The sequence below is a fragment of the Jaculus jaculus genome, chromosome 6 (assembly GCF_020740685.1).
Source record: "Jaculus jaculus isolate mJacJac1 chromosome 6, mJacJac1.mat.Y.cur, whole genome shotgun sequence".
Lineage (NCBI taxonomy): Eukaryota > Metazoa > Chordata > Mammalia > Rodentia > Dipodidae > Jaculus > Jaculus jaculus.
Window position 1 is genome coordinate 26,077,559 of NC_059107.1, and position 18,850 is coordinate 26,096,408.

An 18,850-nucleotide genomic window follows, 5' to 3' on the forward strand; every position below is an offset into this window, starting at 1 on the left:
ATTGGACCTGGCTCCTTTGGCTTTGCCAGCAAATGCCTTAACCACTAAGCCATCTCTCCAGTTCCTGCCCATTCTTATTTGAAATGGAGTCTCTTGCTGATACCAGAGCTTGCCTTTTTTTACCCGTGAGCTCAAGCGAATTTTTAGTCTCTGTCCCCCCTTGTGTGACTGGGGCTATAGGGAGCCTGTGGCCATGTTTAGCAGTTTAAGTGGATTCTGGAGATTTCCTACTCTGGTGGGTTCACTTTAGGCCTTTAAAACGCTTGAACAGGAAACACATCTAATCATCGAACCATCTCTCCAGCCCTCATCTGTTTTTTAAAAAGTCAAGACACTTTCCACAGTTGGTAGACAGACACTGCCCTAGACCCCCCAAAGGTCACAGTTTCCCCCAAATCCAGCTCCAGGGATACGGGGGTCTCTTTTAGGCCTGTGCTGTCACCAAGGTCAAAGACTGGCCCAGGGCAAACAGAAAACATGGAACTCCATGTTCAACAATTCTTTAGAATTTCAAGACAGCATCAGCATGGGATTATACACAAGCCCATAGTCTCCCAATACAGGCTGGTCTGCACGGGTTGTAAGTCCGTGAAGCAGGCACTGCTCAAAGCCCTGTTCTGAACAGATGTTTAGGGGTTTTGAGGTGATGGCCTGAGTACATGGGGAGCTGGGTGAAGACCAGGAAACAGGAAACACCTCTGCCAAGTTCTTGTCCCCACTGGAGATTAGCCCCTTGTCTGCGTACAGTATCTAGTTACTACTCCTGATGCACTGTTTGCCGAACCCTCATTCATCAGTGCATTTGTGTAGCGCTTTTCTCTTTGTGAACCAAAACCTCAGCCTGCTGACCCGGCTGCTGTATAAACACACCGAGCAGGTGCCCCAGCAGACCTAGAATCTAGAGTCTGGTAAGCTCTGGCCCTGGCTACCGTGCCCGGTGACTTGAGGACTATCTGGGAACCTGCCCAGCTTCCATCTTAGCCAGGTGTCCAGCCAGTGTCATAAGAGGGGCTTCGGGGAACACCTTACTAGCAGCCGGACAGCTTTGGGAAACCCACCGTTCCTGAGTCACATGTCTAATTTCGTCTTCCCAGGGTTGAGATAAACTGCCAGCTGGGACTAGGAATGAGCTGGAGCCTAACCGCTTTTGATGCAAATACAGGTCAAAATTTAAAAAAAAAAAAAAAATGCTTCGTGGAGTTAATAGAGTCATTTGGTTAAAAGTTTAGAAGCATTGCACCACAACCTCTGGCCCCAGTAACTGGCCCTCAGGATTTGCATATGTTTTGAATGAAAATTGTTGGGACCATGCAAACTAGACAGCTAAATGCTTCTTATCAGATGGTTGTGGGGGAATCTTAGAGATGACAGGAGGAAACACCAGCCAGGCCTGGGGCCCTTGGGTGGCTCTGGGTGTCTGTGATAATATCTATACCAACCCTGGCTGATAAGCAGCCTTCTCCATTTCACCCGCCCCAGGGACTAAAAAGACACCTGCCACAGACTCCACCAGACCTGGCCAGTAATGAAGGGTTCTTTGTGTCCTCCTGGCCCTGCAGAGGACCCTTGTAAGAAGTAAGGTGACCATTCTCTCTTTATCTGTCTCTCTTCTCTCTCTGTGCTTGCAAATAAATAAATAAAAGTTTTTAAAAAGTGGGGGAGGGCTGGAGAGATGGCTTAAAGGTTAAAGCATTTGCCTGCAAAGCCAAAGGACCTAGGTTCAATTCCCTAGGACCCACGTAAGCCAGATGCACAAGGGGCACACGCATATGGAGTTCATTTGCAGTGGCTGGAGGCCCTGGTGAGCCCATTGTCTCTCTGTCTGTCTCTCTTCTCTCTCTCTCTGTGCTTGCAAATAAATAAATAAAAATTTTAAAAACAGTAAGGTGAGGATGTCACTTATCCTTATGAGGGCCCAATCTGTTTGTGCCATTAATCATGAAGCACTTGTTGAGAGCTCACGGAACACATCACTTCTTCCTCAATAGGGGTTCATTCTGCCATGCTTACAAATGATACCTATCACGAGAGAGAGGATCCTGACAGGAAATTCTATGGATACATTTGTTCATGCTTGCTCTCACCTATGTCATACAAGTTTTTTGCAAGGAAAAAAACTCAGCATACAGATATATAAAGTGAAAAAAAAATATATAAAGACTTAGTTTGAAGCGCCCACCATCGTGCTGCCCAGAAGGAACACCACAGGTAACTTCTGGCTGGCGGCTCTGCGCTGGCCCCGTGTGCTCATGGGTGTGGAATTATATCAGGATACTGAGCACTTTTCTCCCTAGGTTTTCTTTGCTGTTGTCCTGACATTCCTTAATCCTCAGTAATACGTGTGCAGGGCCATCCTTCACGACGTACCTCATCTTCCCATTGTGAGGCAGCTTCAGGTTAAAAGACCCCCGCCCCCTAAAAAAAATAAACTAAAAGTGGCTGAAGGCAAGAAATGGCCTTTATCCTATAAGTGGAATCTAGATTTCCTTGATTTTTTTATGCATAAAGGGGTTTCCTCCCTAGATCTCTTTTGCTTTAAGCCCAAGTCCTTCCCCAGATCTCCTCTTCCATAAAGAATTTCCCTTAGCCTAGAATAGCTCCCTTTCCTTGTGGATTAGGATTCCTGGAAAGAGTGTCCTCCACACAAAACCCCAATCTGGGTCTGTAGGTGGGCTTTCTTATTTCTGGCAACTTCACTCCTGCCTCCTCTTGGGCAGTGGCCGTGTCCCTTTCCTTCTCACATGCTCTATTGTAAAATCATTCTAAAGCCAGGGTGTGGTGACACACACCTTCAATCCCAGCACTCAGGAGGATCACCAGGAGTTTGAGGCCACCCTGAGACTACAGAGTGAATTCCAGGTCATCCTGGACTAGAGTGAAACCCTACGTTGAAAACCAAAAATAAAAATAATAAAAATAAATCATTCTAGAGTTAACCCTCTGTGGTTTGTGAATGCCAGCTCTGAATTCATAAGACAAGAACCCAGAGGCCACTGACTCTGGACAAGGTGAGGTGACAATGAGTGTCTGGCAATCTAACTCTTGAGTTACTTGCTGCCCACCGAAGATCCAAGAAAGGTTCTTTCAGTCTCAAGCATACCCCAAATGCCCATATTGCCAGAACTGACAATATCATATTCGTTCTTAGAGCAACCAGAGGCTCTCTTGCCCCCTGCTATCTCTCACTCACTCTGGGCAGGGAATATTGACATACTGTGGCCAGACATCTCCTTAGGCCCAGGGCATGAGCAAGGCACATTTGTGAAGACACAAACTAATGTTTCGCAGCTAACGGAGGCTTCCCAGAGAAGCAGCCACCGCCGACCCTCCAGTGTGACTTACATACTCTGCTTTCCAAGAACCTTTGTGCAACTTAACATTGCCCACTGCCCCTCACAGCTTATTTTTCCTGACCTACCTATAGATTGCAGGCTTATTACATCAAGCTTACATTGCTTTTTGTAATGGGGAAACACAATAAAACTGAATTTATACAGAATTAATTTTGTGGGTATTACACGCCTGAGAAATATTCATTATAGAAGGGACAACTTCAAAACTTCTTACAAACGGCAACAGGCTATTTTCACTCAAACTGCTTAGGGTAGGTGGAAAGGCCAAGAAAGCCCGTGTGTATTTTAATGAATGATTTCTGTGATGTGGGTGATGTGGGTCTGTTCAAGGCAGGTTTCCTAAGGTGGTTGGTAACATTAAGTCAGAGAAGTTAACTCTTACATAGGCCTGTGGGGCATACATATCATCTGTAAGGAAGAACGATAGAGATGATGTAAATGGCCCTATGACATGCCCCTTTAATTCAGTGTCCCCTGTGTGCTGGGGGGCTGACAACCGTCAGGACAGCAGTGTTAAAGTAATGAGGTTAGGTGAGGTCCCGTGCTCCTGGCGTATGTGCCATGAGTGTTCAGCAGTTTTCTCATTTCCTTTCCAGAACAGCCCTCTCTACACGACTTTTATTTCAACAGGTATTTGTTCTGTGAAAGACCTGGAGCTTAGTGAGAACCGAATACTTCGCTAGCAAGTAGTGAAGCTGAGATTCGAACCCTGCTCTCTGACAGCCAAGAGGACATGAGCTGTTGCTTGACCGTATCTTGGAATAAATTTAAGAGTACCTTGTCTCGGCTCTTCTTCTTAATGGTCCAGGTTTGGGCTGAGAAAGGAACACTATAGAAATAAATCTTCCAAAAAAGAAAAAAGAAAAGAATTCCGTCCCCAAACCTGGACCATTAAGAAGAAGAGCTATTTCTCACCCCTATGCTTTGGTTGGAGGGAAAAGCACTCAGCTCACATTGTTTAGTTTTGGTTCTAAACCCTAAACCAGATCTGCCTACTAAAGTACACTTGCTTTTTCCCTGCTCTCCTTCTGGGGCTACCTGCCTAGGTCAAAGCCCCCTTTGTAAGTTACTACCTAGATACTGAAATGTGTCACCTGGATCTCTCCAGCTGCTCCACTTCTTTTTTGTTAATATTTATTAATTATTTATTTATTTAAGACAAAGAGGATGAAATGCTAGCCACTGCAAATGAACGCCATATGCATGTACCACCTTGTGCATCTGGTTGATGTGGCTACTGGGCAAACAAACCTGGGTCCTTAGGCTTTGCAGGCAAGCGCTTTTAATTGCTAAGCCATCTCTCCAGTCCCCTGCTCCATTTCTTTTCACCAAATTCCGAGTCATAGTTTAAAAACGGGAGAAGAAAAGGCCGGTACTGCTCATGACTGGTAATCCTTCACCTACTGACATTGTCACATGCCTCCAGAGTTCTACCAACTTCTCCACTGGAACTCGAAAATGATGTCTACTGTTCAGAAGAAGGAATATGGCAGAATGCTGGCTCCCAGGCTGCATTGGTCATGACCTGGGTGGTCCTTGCAGTATGTTGAACAAGCTGCCAACCTTCAGAAATCCAGGGATTTCATCCAGCCATACAGACGCCCTGCTTTGTATGGAAAACACTTAGAAAAATCCAGACCTGGAAAGACTGGGCTTGCAGCTGAGCTACTTACCAGTGGCTCTCTCCCTATAGCCAGAGGACAGTAACCGTGCTGTCCTTACTTGCCAGCCAGCTCTGTCAGCTAATTCACCACGTGACTTAGGACAAGTCACCTAGGTTGCGTAAGCCTTCGACTTCTTGTGTGAAGCCTTGTGGGTGCTTGAGTCATGCCCTTTTTGTAGACCATACTTCTGGGATGCATCCCCTGCTCTTTATATCAGACAATTCATCCAGCCAGAAGGTAGAGGACCCCTGTAGCAGTTACCTGTTCATTACTGGAACAAAACACATGCCCAGGAGCAGCTAACTGGGGCGGGGGGAGGAGGGTTTATTTCAGCTTACAGATCTGAGGGGGAGTTTCATCATGGTGTGGAAAGCATGGAAAAATGGAAAACTGGGGCCTCACATCTTGCCACAGCGAGCTCGCTGGTGAATACCTAGTGGGCTGGACTAAAAAACCTCAAGGCCCAGCCTCCAGTGACACACCTCCTCCAGCAAGGCTACATCTGTCAGAGTTTCTTCCATGTGGGGATTGAGAGTAAGGCTTCATCACAAACACATGAGGATCTAGGAGACCTTCCATACGCAGACCTTTGTATACCTTTGTGGCCAGAAAAACAAAACAAAACAAAAGAGGAATTCAGGACAGCTTTCTGTGGGGACTCTGTGATACTGGGTGGTGAATTCTAACATCAGGCTGCTCTTTCTCCTGCACAGGGGTTAGCATTTGCACAGATCAAAAGCTGTCATGTTCAACTCACTTCCAGATAGCTCTGGGCTCACAGGACTATTTAACTTAGCATCTGTTTCCAGGCTGGCCATCAGAAGAGACTTTTTCTTCTATTTTTAAAAGAGACGGGGGAGGAAGGACAAAAGAAGGGAGGAAGGACCCATTTTGATTACAAATACTATTTTGTTTTTGAGGTAGGGTCTCACTCTAGTCCAGACTGAACTGAAATTTACTAGGTAGTCTTGAAGTGGCCTTGAACTCATACTGATCCTCCTACCTCAGTCTCCTGAATGCTGTGATTAAAGGCATATTCCCCACATCAGGGAGAGAGAGAAAAAGAGAGAGGGGGGATGGGGGGATGGGTCCACCAGGGCTTCCAGCCACTGCAAATGAACTCTGGATGCATGTATCACTTTGTGCATTTGGCTTTAAGTGGGTACTGGGCCATTGGGCTTTATAGGCAAGCACCTTAACTGTTGAGCCATCTCTCCAATCCTACAACTACATTTTTGCAACATTAACAAAAGTTCCATTCCAATAATTCCCACAAGAGAAATTTTCAGGCACCAGGAGCACTGAGTGAAAATCCTTGGGGACGATTTAAGTTTGAGAGTCCAAGGGATTGGCAAGGTGACCTATACCACTTAGAATTTCTGAATCATGTCTGGAGATATAGCTCAGCCAGATGTACAAAGTGGCACATGTATCTAGAGTTTGTTTACAGTGACTGGAAGCCCTGGCATTCCCATTCGCTCTATCTGTTTCTCTTCTCTCTATCTCTCTTTGCTTGCAAAGACATAAATAAAATATTATTAAAAATTTTCTGGGGCTGGAGAGATGGCTTAGCAGTTAAGCACTTGCCTGTGAAGCCTAAGTACCCTGGTTCGAAGCTCGATTCCCCAGGACCCATGTTAGCCAGATGCACAAAGGGGTGCATACTTCTGGAGTTCATTTGCAGTGGCTGGAGGCCCTGGCATGCCCATTCCCTCTCTCTCTCTCTCTCTCTCTCTCTCTCTCTCTTTCTCTCTCTCCCTGTCTCTTTCTCTCTCTGTCTGTCACTCTTAAAGAAACAAATAAAAATAAAAAATAAAAAATTTTCTGAATCTACTCAGAGACATCTTGCTGTTTTGTTCTCTTATGAATGCTTACCATGAAGTTGGGGGATACTGCTTATGGTTTTACTGTTGTAATTGTCCTCATTGTCTTGTTTTATTTTGTTGTTGTTGTTTTATTTTTATCTGGTTGTGTTCATGTATGTGCATGCTCATGAGTGTGAATGTGGGCATGCGTATGCCATGGCACACATTTGGGGAATCAGAGGACAACTTGTGGATCGCTTCTCATCACCACGTTATTTGAGGAGGGTCTCTTGTTGTTTACTGCTCCACTCATGAGGCACCAGGAAAATCCTCCCATCTCCCCTCCTCGCTTCTCACAGTAGGTTCACTCTGCTTATAGAAGCCAGCCGCAGCTTCTGGCTTCTTCCTGTGGGATCTGAGGATCCTCCAAACTCAGGTACTCAGAGTTATATGGAAAATGCTTTAGGCCTTTTCATTTCGTTTGTTTCATTTCTTTGTTTGGGATAGGGCTTTTTATAGCTCAATCTGGCCTCGAACTTAATATGTGCCCAGGAATGACCTTGAACTCCTGACCCTCTGGGCTCTACTGCCCAAGTGCTGGAATTATAGACGTGCATCACCATACCTGATGTATATGGTGCTGGGACTCAAACCCAGGACTCGCGCATACTAAGCAAGCAATCTCCCAGCCTCCTGGCTGAGCTGCACTCAGCCTGACTCTTATCTTCGTAAGTGAGGACCCTGAGACCCAAAAGATCGTGACTTACCCAATGACATACAAACAAAAGGCAGATATGATAGCAGCACTTTTGGAACTTTTGCTTGAATCTGCACACTGTAACCTTGGAGACTACACATTGCATCTGGATAAATAGAGCATTCATCTCTTCAAATGTGCTCTTACTAAGTAATTTAACACAACAGTAACATTTTATATGCCAGAATAACAAAGTTCTGAAAATAAAATACAGGAGATTTCAGGGAAACAATACTGTTCATTACATACAGATTATTTCTGGCTTCCCAGGGAAGATATTCATTCATTTCCTTTGCTTCTTACCAATATCAGGTGGAAAACCTTGATAAGAAATGGATTAAGGCATGCATGTTTTACAGATGAAAAGATTAAGGCTCAGAGGCCACCCATTTCACTAATCTTATTGTAGTAATGCGTCTCTTGGATTGATTTTGGTCTTTAGAAAAAAAATGAAAAGGCACAGATCATTTTGTGGGTATTATATTGGGTTTGAGACTTCTTTCTATGCCAGGAATTATTGTCATCTTACATGGAAACACTGCTAAATTTAGAGGATAAAATAATGGAAGTAACAATGATAACTGGCATATGTAGACTGCTTACTCATTTAATCTTATCATGTTTAATCTTCACGTCAGTTCTATGTTCTATTGCTAGACCCATTTTGCTAATGAGAACACTTAGGGCTCAGTGAGGTTAAAAATCTCCCTACGGGGCTAGAGAGATGGCTTAGCTGTTAAGCGCTTGCCTGTGAAGCATAAGTACCCTGATTCGAGGCTCAATTCCCCAGCACCCATGTTAGCCAGATGCACAAGGGGGCACATGCGTCTGGAGTTTGTTTGCAGTGAATGGAGGCCCTGGCGCGCCCATTCTCTCTCTCTTTCTCTGGCTCTTACTCTCTCTGTCTGTTTCTCTCAAATAAATAAATAAAAATCTCCCTAGGCCAGCAGCCAGGATTCAAACCAAGGCCGTCTGGCTTCAGACTTACTGCATTGACACCCTGTAGGATGCTGTTCTCTTCTTTAGAACAGGGAGTTGGAGCCTTGTTGGAGGAGGTGTGTTGCAGAGGGTGGGCTTGGGAGTGTTGTAGCCATCCCCCCTTTGCTAGTGTTCTGCATACTCTCCTGATGCTGTTCTCCACGTGCTGTGGCAGAGGTGACATCCAGCCTCTGCCCTACCATCTTTCCCCTCCCTTCACGGAGCTTCCCCTCAAGACTATAAGCCAAAATAAACCCTTTCCTTCCGTCAGCTGCTTTGGGTCAGGTGTTTTTGGACAGTGACAAGAAGATCACTGCAGCACCCAGCAGTGAGAAGGTAAGGGCCAAGGGTAGAAGGGAGGGCCTTTGATGGTTTTCCCCCAAGATAGTCATCACTGCCTCCCGGCCTTTGGTCATGTCGCTGGCACAAAGCACCTGACCGAAAGCAGCCTGTGGAAGGGAAGGGTTTGTTTTGGCTTACAGACTCGAGGGGGAAGCTCCATGATGGCAGGTGAAAACAATGGCACGACCAGAGGCTGGACATCGCCCCCCTGGCCAACATCAGGTGGACAACAGCAGCAGGAGAATGTGCCAAACACTTGCAAGGGAATATTGGCTATAATACTCATTACTTCACCCCCAAGCATATCTCCTCTAGGAGGCTCCAGTTCCCAAGTTGTCATCATCTGGGGACACAGCACCAAGAACACATGAGTGTATGGGGGACACCAAATTCAAAGCTCCACAAACATTTTCTTTTCTAGTGCTTACCCAGTTGACTCTTCCCTACTACAGTCCATATCATCTCACAGCACAAAGGCCTCAGTCTGCAGGTTTGATGAAAAGCAGGTGAATCCCCAGGCCACTGGCACCCTACATCATTTTCATTTTTCTAGACAGCACTTCAGGCCCTACTGGGGCAAGCAATCTTTGCCCTGAGTCATGGGCACAGCATGAATTACTCATCATGGGATTTTCTGGGCCTATACCTGGTATTAGCCAGGTCTGTTTCTTTCTCTAACCATCAGGCTCCCATTCATAAAATATAGGGATTGGAATCAGGTCAGTGTTTTCCAAGCTGATGAAAAATCATTTGAGAAATGACTTAGAACCAGACCCCATGTAGATCTCTGAATCTGAGGAAGAGGAGCAGTTTCTGAGGAGAGCTCAAGCCATTGGGCCCTCTAGGGGTTAGGGATGGGGGGAGGGGCAGGAAGCTAAGTGCTGAAAGGAGCCAAGGTGTCAAGAAGGGGCTAAGGAATCTGGTGATTGTGAGACTCTGTCCTGTGCGCATGTCCTCCACTTCCTATCTTGTGATAGCTCAGGAGGGAGGGTCCTTGGAGGCAAAGACCTTACAATCTGCTGTCTTATAATATTCCAGTATTACACGGATCTGTGGTATGTTGATTCCGTACAACTTTCCTTGCTTTCTGGTCCACTCAGGCTGTGCCCTGTGCCTTCCTATTTCTGTAACCTTGAGCTGGCCCCATAGAGTTCTCGGCACCCATAGCAGGAAGAGCTGCTGGGGTTGCTGCTCACAACAGGGAATTCAGCTGCGGCCACTCAAGCCCACCTGAGCAGCATCTGAAGCAAGAGGAGCTGGGCAACCCTAGGGAACTCCAGTGACGGCCTTCCGGTGCACGGCAGCTTCAGAGGGGAGGTAAGAGGCAGTGGGAAGAGAAGGAGAGAGGAGGGGACAATAAGGATAAATTATGAGCCAAGATGGGCATAGAACGCTGTGGCCCAGGGCTCATGTTAGGCTGGACCTATGCACTATAAATTCCTAAGGTCAGGTTTTCCTTTATGTGGAGACCAGGAGAGGGCCAACCCCTCCCCTCCAAGATAGTAAGCTACAAGTACTGTGGGGGTGTCAGTGTATGTTTTCAGGGGGCAGCCTCTAGTTGCCATCAGATTCACATGTGGTTAAACCTGTGGGGGCAGATCTAGAATCTGAAAATAATGTCCCCATGCTGTCACCACCCTGGTCCAAGCCACCTCTCCCAGTGTCAGGCCTATCTATACCCTTTATCTTCAGGCTCCAATCCACGTGTCTCAACTCAACCCTCACCTAATGCCAATCCCCTCACCCAGCCTGGGTTCCAATCGCCTTTTGCTTATGAGTCATGTGATCTCCCTAAGCCTGTGTCTTCATGTGTAAGACGGCCTGCTGGGGCTTCAGTTCCCGGTTCGGAAATGCACAGTGATCTACACGCCCTCTCGTATGTCTCAGCTCATCTTCCCCGTGAGCCTCAGACAGAGTCCCGGGCGAGGGAGGCCGTCCAGGTCTGGAAGCTGATGGCACTGAGGACAGCAGCAGGGCAGAGAGGAGCAAGCAGCCTGTGAGGCCTCCACCTCAGACCCGGACCCCCCACTTTCACTCCCCGAGGGTGGAGCCTCCGAAAATCTTTCGCCCTGGAGAAAGACTGCCTTGCCCTGCCCTCCTGTGTCTCCAGCACAGAGCCAATGGGTTCCCGGTGTGTGCCACGTCACAGCTTTCCCTTACCTCGCAGCGAAGCTGTAAGGACGCCCCGTGAATGACAGCAGCCAGTACACCACTTGGGAAAAGACAGGCTAACTACTGAGGCAGTAAACCCATTTAACCTTCTAGCTCAACTACATGCTGTCCATCTGACTGCTCCTGCAAGCTAACTTTCTGAGCTGACTAGGGAGTTATTTTTTGTTGTTATTGGTTTTGGGGTTTTTTGTTGGTGTTTGTTTGTTTTAAGGGAGTCTTTTTTCCCTGCTGTCCCTCAACATTAGGGGCCTGAGAAGTTAAGGGTCTTTGGCTGAGCCAGGTCTTTGACTGACGTGCCTTGCCACTGAAACCAGTTCACCTGGCTCCAAATAAGACAAATAGGCCCTTTCAGGAGCTAGCAATTAGGCAGCATTTCAATTTTTTTCTACATATTTTTATTACCTTACATTTAAAACATTTATTGCCTTGCTAGCTTCCGGCAGCAGCGCCCAGACATAGATGAGAAATAAGACCTGCAGAGTCCTTAAATTCTTGGCTGAGGAAAGCTTCCGGCCCTACACAAGACTCTGCAGAATGGGAGGCCTCCGGGGACACTCCCCAAGGAACTGGGCCTGAGAAGGTCAGGAATGGGTGGTCTCGGGGCTGCTATGCAGAAGAGACATAGTAAGCCCTGGCTGGTTCTAGAAGGAGCTATATCCCAGAAACCTGGGAGCCACAAGAGGGAAGGGGAGTGAAGTTTACTGAAAGTGTCCATGGGACAGGTCCTTTGGGGACATTAGTGCTTATTAAGTACCATCATCTCACAGCTGCTTTATATATGTGAAAACCAAGAGTCCCTGAAGTTACCTTACTTCAAGGTCACGAGACTGGTCAGTCTGATCAGCACCACTCACAACCTTGTAACCTTGGGCTCCATCCTTCCCTCTCTTGGCCTCAGTTTCCCTATCTGTGCCCTATGGGTGCACTAACCATATACTGATGCTCAGAAGTTTGAATGAGGGATGGAAAGATGGCTCAGCCATGAAGGCACTTGCCTACAAAGCCAAAGGCCTCAGGTTCAATTCCCCAGTACCCACATAAAGCCAGATGTACTAGGTGGCACATGCATCTGGAGTTTGTTTGCAGTGGCTGTGGGGCCTTGGTGTGCCCATTCCCTCTCTATCTGCCTCTTTCTCTGTCGCTAAAATAAATAATAAAATAAAATAAAGAAGTTTGAATGAAAAACCCATACATTATCTGTCCCACATCACGACGCATGCAGTCTTTGCTGAATGAACAAGCAGAAGAATGAATGATCGGCAGTGCGCGTTCAGCACGACCGAGAGCTCAGCTGTTTCTCTGTGACTCATTTTTCTCTGTGACTTGCAGAGCTCACACTGAGGCCACAGCATGCCAAGTTTCCAAACCAACCTTTATAGCTGGGCATGGGAGGCATGCCTTTAATCTCCACACTTGGCCGGTAGAGGGAAGAGGATCATTGTGAGTTCAAGGCCACTGTGAGACTACAGAATGAATTCCAGGCCAGCCTGGGATAGAGAAAGACCTTATTTAAACCCCCCTCCCCCCAGAAAAACCAATGTTCATGACATCTGCAGAATAGCACTACTCCAATTGATGGGTTTCTCAGTCCAAATATTCTATGTCCAGTGGGCACCACACCCGAGAGGTCACTGGGGCCCTTCTCAAGTGACTGTGGAGGCCTCTTTCATCTCAGAATGTTCCCCGCTGGGTTAGAGGTAAGACGTATCTGTTCTCCAGTACCTCCAAAGTAACTGTCACTGGAGGCAAGACGCCATGTTCCATCTGTGACAGACTTTTCTTCCTTTCAATGTGCCTCTTGGGGATAAGAGCTGTCTCTGGGGTCTTGTTGTCTGAGGCAGTGCCTGGCATCTGAATAGTGCCCATTAAGCACATGTGAAGTAAATAGAACAAAAAAAAAAAAAAAAGTTGACCATCAACATACAACACTTGTTAGCTGTTTGGCCTGGAGGCCAAAGCATCCTGGTACCCAGCAATCTCCCTGCTTTCCCCGGAATCTAAATGGAGGAGAACATAGTCCACTTGCTCATGATTTGTTAAGACGCCAGTTCCCCGGAGCCATGTGACTGGTTCTCATTGAGCAACACTTAGAAAGGAAACCAGGGAGGTCAACAACCACATAGGGTTCCTGCAAAGAGCACCTTTTACAAGGAGGCCTCTTGCCCTTCCTCGTGCCTCAGAGTGCACTCACCAGGAACAGATCAAGCCCGATAGCTCTCTAACTGCAGATTACATCGCTGCAAGAGATCCTATCTGGATGGACAGGCGCTGCCTGTCTGAGGTCCATTGGGGATGCCTTAGGACTGCCCAGCTCTGTCTATTGTGGATCCTGGCTCCACCATGACAAGCTTCTTTTACTGCCATGCTGCAGGATGGTATCCTCTAAGTGGTTAAGTCTTTGACAGCCAGGGCTGGGGCTCAAGCCTTGGCTCCATCACAGACCACATAAGACTTTGGTCTTTGGTCAAATTATTTATTCTCTCACAACCTCAGTCAAAACTATAGAATGAGGATGGTAGTAATATAGAGGGGAAAATATAAAGGGAGGAAAAAAAGGCTTGTAAGTATTGTGAATGTTGTACCTGGCCCTTAGGAATGCAACAAGAACCATTTTCTGCTGAAGCACATGTACCCTGGGTCTGCATTCTATAACCTATGTCGTCACCCTCTGGATCAGAAGCTATGTGAGATTAGGAACCCAGGAGACCAAGCAAGAGCCTGATCATAGATGCTCATCACTGACCTATTGAATGAATGAACTTCCTCTTCCTCCCATGTTGTAGTATTGGCTTATTTTCCAGTAGCATAATTAGACTGAGGTCCTAAGAAAGCCCCAGTGAGTCTATTTTCCTAGTACCTTCCATGTGCCTGATTTCTCTGAGGCTCAGTTTTTCCACCTGAAAGAGGGGGAATACAAACCGTGCTTGGCTGGGCTTCTGAGAGAGTAACCTGAGCTAATGCACGTGGACCACATCCCATGATGTCTCCATCCTCTAAGAGCCTTATGGTGGCAACGATGATTGCAACCAATGTACACAAAATGTACACATTTCGCCTCCACAGTCGAGTGTGGTGAAAGTGAGCTAGGTTGTACTCAAAGGCCATAACCATGTGAATTTATCAGTAGAAAAGCTTAGCATTCTCATCTCCTACTCACCAGGACATGCACTGGATAATTAACACAAGGCCAAGAGTAGCTACGTAACTTGCCCATGATCACAAAGCACTAAGCAGCGGAGTGGCATTAGAACCAAGTATCTGGCCCCACACCGTCATGAGTGAACTTTCCCTGGTCAGTTGCCTCTGATGCTTTTTGTCAACCTCAGCGCTACCGATATTTTGGATCAGAAGAGCTTCCCTGTGCATTGTAGGATGCTGATGCTGAGCACGATCCCCGCTGGTCTATATGAAAAGATGGAAAGCACAGGGCTTAGGGGGTAACATCTTTCCCTTCCTGAAAGTTCACCCCTGCCCCCTGCCCACCAGCATCTCACGGCCATTGTCTTCTGGGACGGGAGTTGCTGGAAGAGAGGTTTTAGCCCTGTGCCATTTCTTGTCACCTCTGTTCCAACTGGAGACCCCAGTATCACCCAGTAACCCAACTCAGATATATAGAAACTACCCATGCCCCCCTCTCTCTCTCTCTCTCTTTTTTTTTTTTTCATTACCCACACCTTATTTCTTACATGTTTCTGCTCCTCTCCACACTCTATTCAGCTGCTCCAGCTCGGACTGCCATACATCACCCCTGGTCCACCCCTTCAGCCAGCCTCTTCCTCCTCCAACTCTACTCCTTCAAGTTCAGGGTGACCACCAAATGCAAATCTGGTCACTCGCTTCTTTGGCTATTTCCTGAAAGTAACCCTCTACTCCTAAGCCGGGAGTGGGCACCCAAAACTCTTGGAGTGACCTTCTATCCAAGCCCTAGCCCCTCACCATGACTACAGCCTAACCTGTCTGCCTTCTTCCCTCACCCTAAGTTCTGTCCAGGCAGGTGGGCTCAGGCCCTGCATTGTTCTCCACGTCTGGCAGAGGAGGTATACTTGGTCAGTACCCAGTACATATTTGTTGAGTGGTTAGATAAGTGGATGGATAGACGCAAAGATGGATGGAGAGAGGCACCCACTTATGATCCAAGTTGAAAAGCCTGTGTCTATTGCAGAGGCTCAAAAATATTTTAGGGGTGACCAGCTTTCTGTTCTAATATGTCTCCCCACTTTCAAAGGAAGTTCTTTCTACTGGAATGCTTCAGATCCAGCCAAGGGGATGTATAGGGTGAGATAGATAAGAAAAAGCACATCACTGGCTACGTATTTGACAGCCCACTTCTGAGCCAGAATTTTTGTATAGGAACTAACAATAGGAGTGGCCACTTCTCCAACAGCAAGGCCCTGCTCCCTCGGATGGAGCAATGACCTTTATTTGGGGAAAAAAATGCACAATAATCATAACCATGTTTATTTGGCCTATGTAATTTCAGTCTGTCAGGGGGTTTTCTTTCCAGGGTGGGGAACAGGTTTGTTCTAGCAGAGAGGCTGCTGGGGCCAGTGTGGCCACATCCAGCCAAAGTGCACACACACATCACCAGATCCCTTGTTCTCCTCCTCACCCTTTCAGCTTAGGTCTGAGGCCCAGAAGGGGGCCAGCCAGCCAGAACTTGGAGCTGGGGACAATGACAGCTGCACCTGCCCAGAGCCAACAGGATTTGTTCCTCTGGATTTTCCACATCATCGATTCCCAAGATCAGACCTGATTGCCCATGCACCCTCGGAGGCTTGCCAGGGGCAGGGTGGGGGCTCAGAGCAATTTTGTGTCTCAGTTACCTGGAGAGAACCATGCCAGAAAGGGGCGGACAGATGGGACTCTAGTATGCTACCCCCCCCCCACCAACATACACATGCCAAGAAGGTAACTGGTAGGAGCAATGGAGCCAGCCGGGGGACAGAGCCCAGATAAGGGGTCAGCTGAGGCCAGATTAGGTGGGGAAGAAAAGCGGCGTCTGCCTTGTTGTAAGCCAGGGAGATGTGAGCAGAATGAAATCACGGCTCTAGTTCATGGGTTCTAGAACTGGAGCTCAGGACTTTATAAAATATTTTTTTGTGAGCAGAGAGATAGAGAGGGATGTGTGTGTTTGTGTGTGTGTGAGAGAGAGAGAGAAAGAGAGAGAGAGAGAGAGAGAGAGAGAGAGAGAGAGAGAGAGAGAGAGGTGTGTGTTTGTGTGTGTGTGTGTGTGAGAGAGAGAGAATGGGCATACCAGGGCCTCTAGCCACTGCAAACGATGTCCAGACATATGTGTCCCCTTGTGCATCTGACTTCATGTGGGTAGTAGGGTACTGGACCTGGATCCTTTGGCTTTGCAGGCAAGCACCTTAACCACTGAGCCGTCTCTCCAGCCTGAGTCCAGGACTTTTCAGTCAGGATGATTTAATCAAGGCTTCTTCTTTTTTTAATTTTTTATTTATTTATTTGAGAGCGACAGACACAGAGAGAAAGACAGATAGAGGGAGAGAGAGAGAATGGGCGCGCCAGGGCTTCCAGCCTCTGCAAACAAACTCCAGACACGTGCACCCCCTTGTGCATCTGGCTAACGTGGGACCTGGGGAACCGAGCCTCGAACCGGGGTCCTTAGGCTTCACAGGCAAGCGCTTAACCGCTAAGCCATCTCTCCAGCCCTAATCATAGCTTCTAAGAGAGCTAAGAGACTTTAGTATCCTGAGGGACTGAGTTCCAGCTCCTCTTTCCTCCCTTTTCCTATGTGTGGCCTTGGGCAAATTCCTTCTCTTCTCCAAACCTCAGCTTCCTGATTGGTAAAATGGGGACGACAGGGAGGATCACTGAGGCAATCAATAGATGAGGTGCTCAGCGTAGGACCAGTGCGCTGCGGATGCTGCGGTGTTTGTAGTGAGAGTTTCTGCACGCTCCTGGGATCAGGCAGAAGGACGAAGTGAGCAGTCTGGTGAGGGGAAGGAAGGGGGCCCCAATAGGGGCTTCCCTTGGTAGGATTATCAGAGACCCCACCAGGCAGACAGCTTCAGAACTCCTTGAGAGGGGAAGCACAGGCAATAGGCTCTCTGCTCGTTGCGGCTGGTGCTAGTGGCTATTCACCTAACGACCGCTCTCTCCTGTGGCTGGAAGGACTTAGTCTGTGCAGGTAAAGCCCACTGCCATCAGAGAACCTGGGAAGAGCAGGTCCGTTCCTTCCCCACCCCTCCCCCCAGCCTCCCGCACTTGGGCATGTGATCCATTCACGGAAGGAAACATCCTTCACTTGGTGGATGTTGACCTGCGGTATCTGGGCTGCTGGAAGCTAAGCCACTACATTGCAACCCTAACAGCATGGTTCAGAACTGAGTCACTTCTGGTCAGTTTTTTTATTATTTGAATCAAAGATAAAATCATCCTAAGCCAGGCATGGTAGCCCGTGCCTGCCCACCATCCTAGCACTTCAGTGGCTGAGGATTGTGAATTTGAAGCCAGAACAAGCACGAGGCAAGACCCAGTCTCAAAAACAAGCAAACAGAATACCATCCTAGCACCAGCCTTCCTAAGCCTGAGAAGGACACCTTGACGTGTCGTGAGTCTGGGCCTGGGCTGCGTCGTAGGTGTTCCCCTGGCTCCTTGTTACCCTTCTCTGGCTGAGGTGGGAATTGAGGGTCTCAAGTTCTTGAAAGCGGTGGATCTGAGCCCCTGTCAAGTCTCAACATGACACACCTCCACAGAGAATTTGTGGCATCATGAGATCTCAAGTGTCTTCTGTGTACCCCGTGACCTGGTGAGAGTACAGAACTAAAGCATTCGTCTCTGCTCGTGAATTTAGTAAGCACTTACCCCAAACCACAGTACCCCCCAAACTATTAAGATTTGCCTTTTCTGCTGGTCTTCCTTTGATGCATGTCCCTACTAACCCTACTGTGGTGCCTCAGGTTCCTTCTCTGGAAGAAGTTAATATCACTTTTCTGGTGGCCTCATGGATTCTGACTCAGCAGTCATGGTTTGAAGACCCCTTGGAAAAACAGAAATGTGCTGCTTTGCACTGAGGTCTAGAGTGAGGGCTGACTTCCTCATCAGGATCACATGATGGATAAAGTATAGTACTACGTGTCTGTGATCTCAGCATGGGGAACGCCGAGGCTGGAGGATCATGAGCTCTAGGCTAGCTTGTGCTACTTAGTGAGATCCTCTTCCCCCGCTAAAAGGAAAAGAAAAAAATTAAAGTAGGGCCGGAGAGATGGCTTAGCCGTTAAGGTGCTTGCCCATAAAGCCTAATGACCCAAGTTTGATTCCCTAGTACCCACATAAATAAAACAAGATGCACAAAGTGCTTCTGGAGTTGTTTGCAGTGGCTAGAGACCCTGGTGTACCCATTCTCTCTCTCTCTCTCTCTCTCTCTCTCTTTCTCTCTCCTTGGCAGAGTGGTGCACACTTTTAATCCCAGCACTCGGGGAAGGGGGGGAGGGTAGGAGGATCACTATGAGTTTGAGGCCAGCCTGAGACTGCATAGTGAATTCCAGGTTGGGCTAGAGCAAAAACAAAACAAAAAGCTAAAAGAATAAAAAGTCATATGCCACGTGCTCTGGAATCTAGCAGAGCCTAACTTTGAACACCGGTTCTGCCAGTTGTTTGCAGCATGACCTAGACAATCAATTTTTACCTCTGCAGGTCTCAGTGTCCACACGTCTCAATGGGACACATCGTGCCCATCTCAAAGGGTGCTGTCAGCACGCACCTCACTCAGCCAGGGGACATTGCATGTTCAATAGACAATAGCTTTTTTTTTTT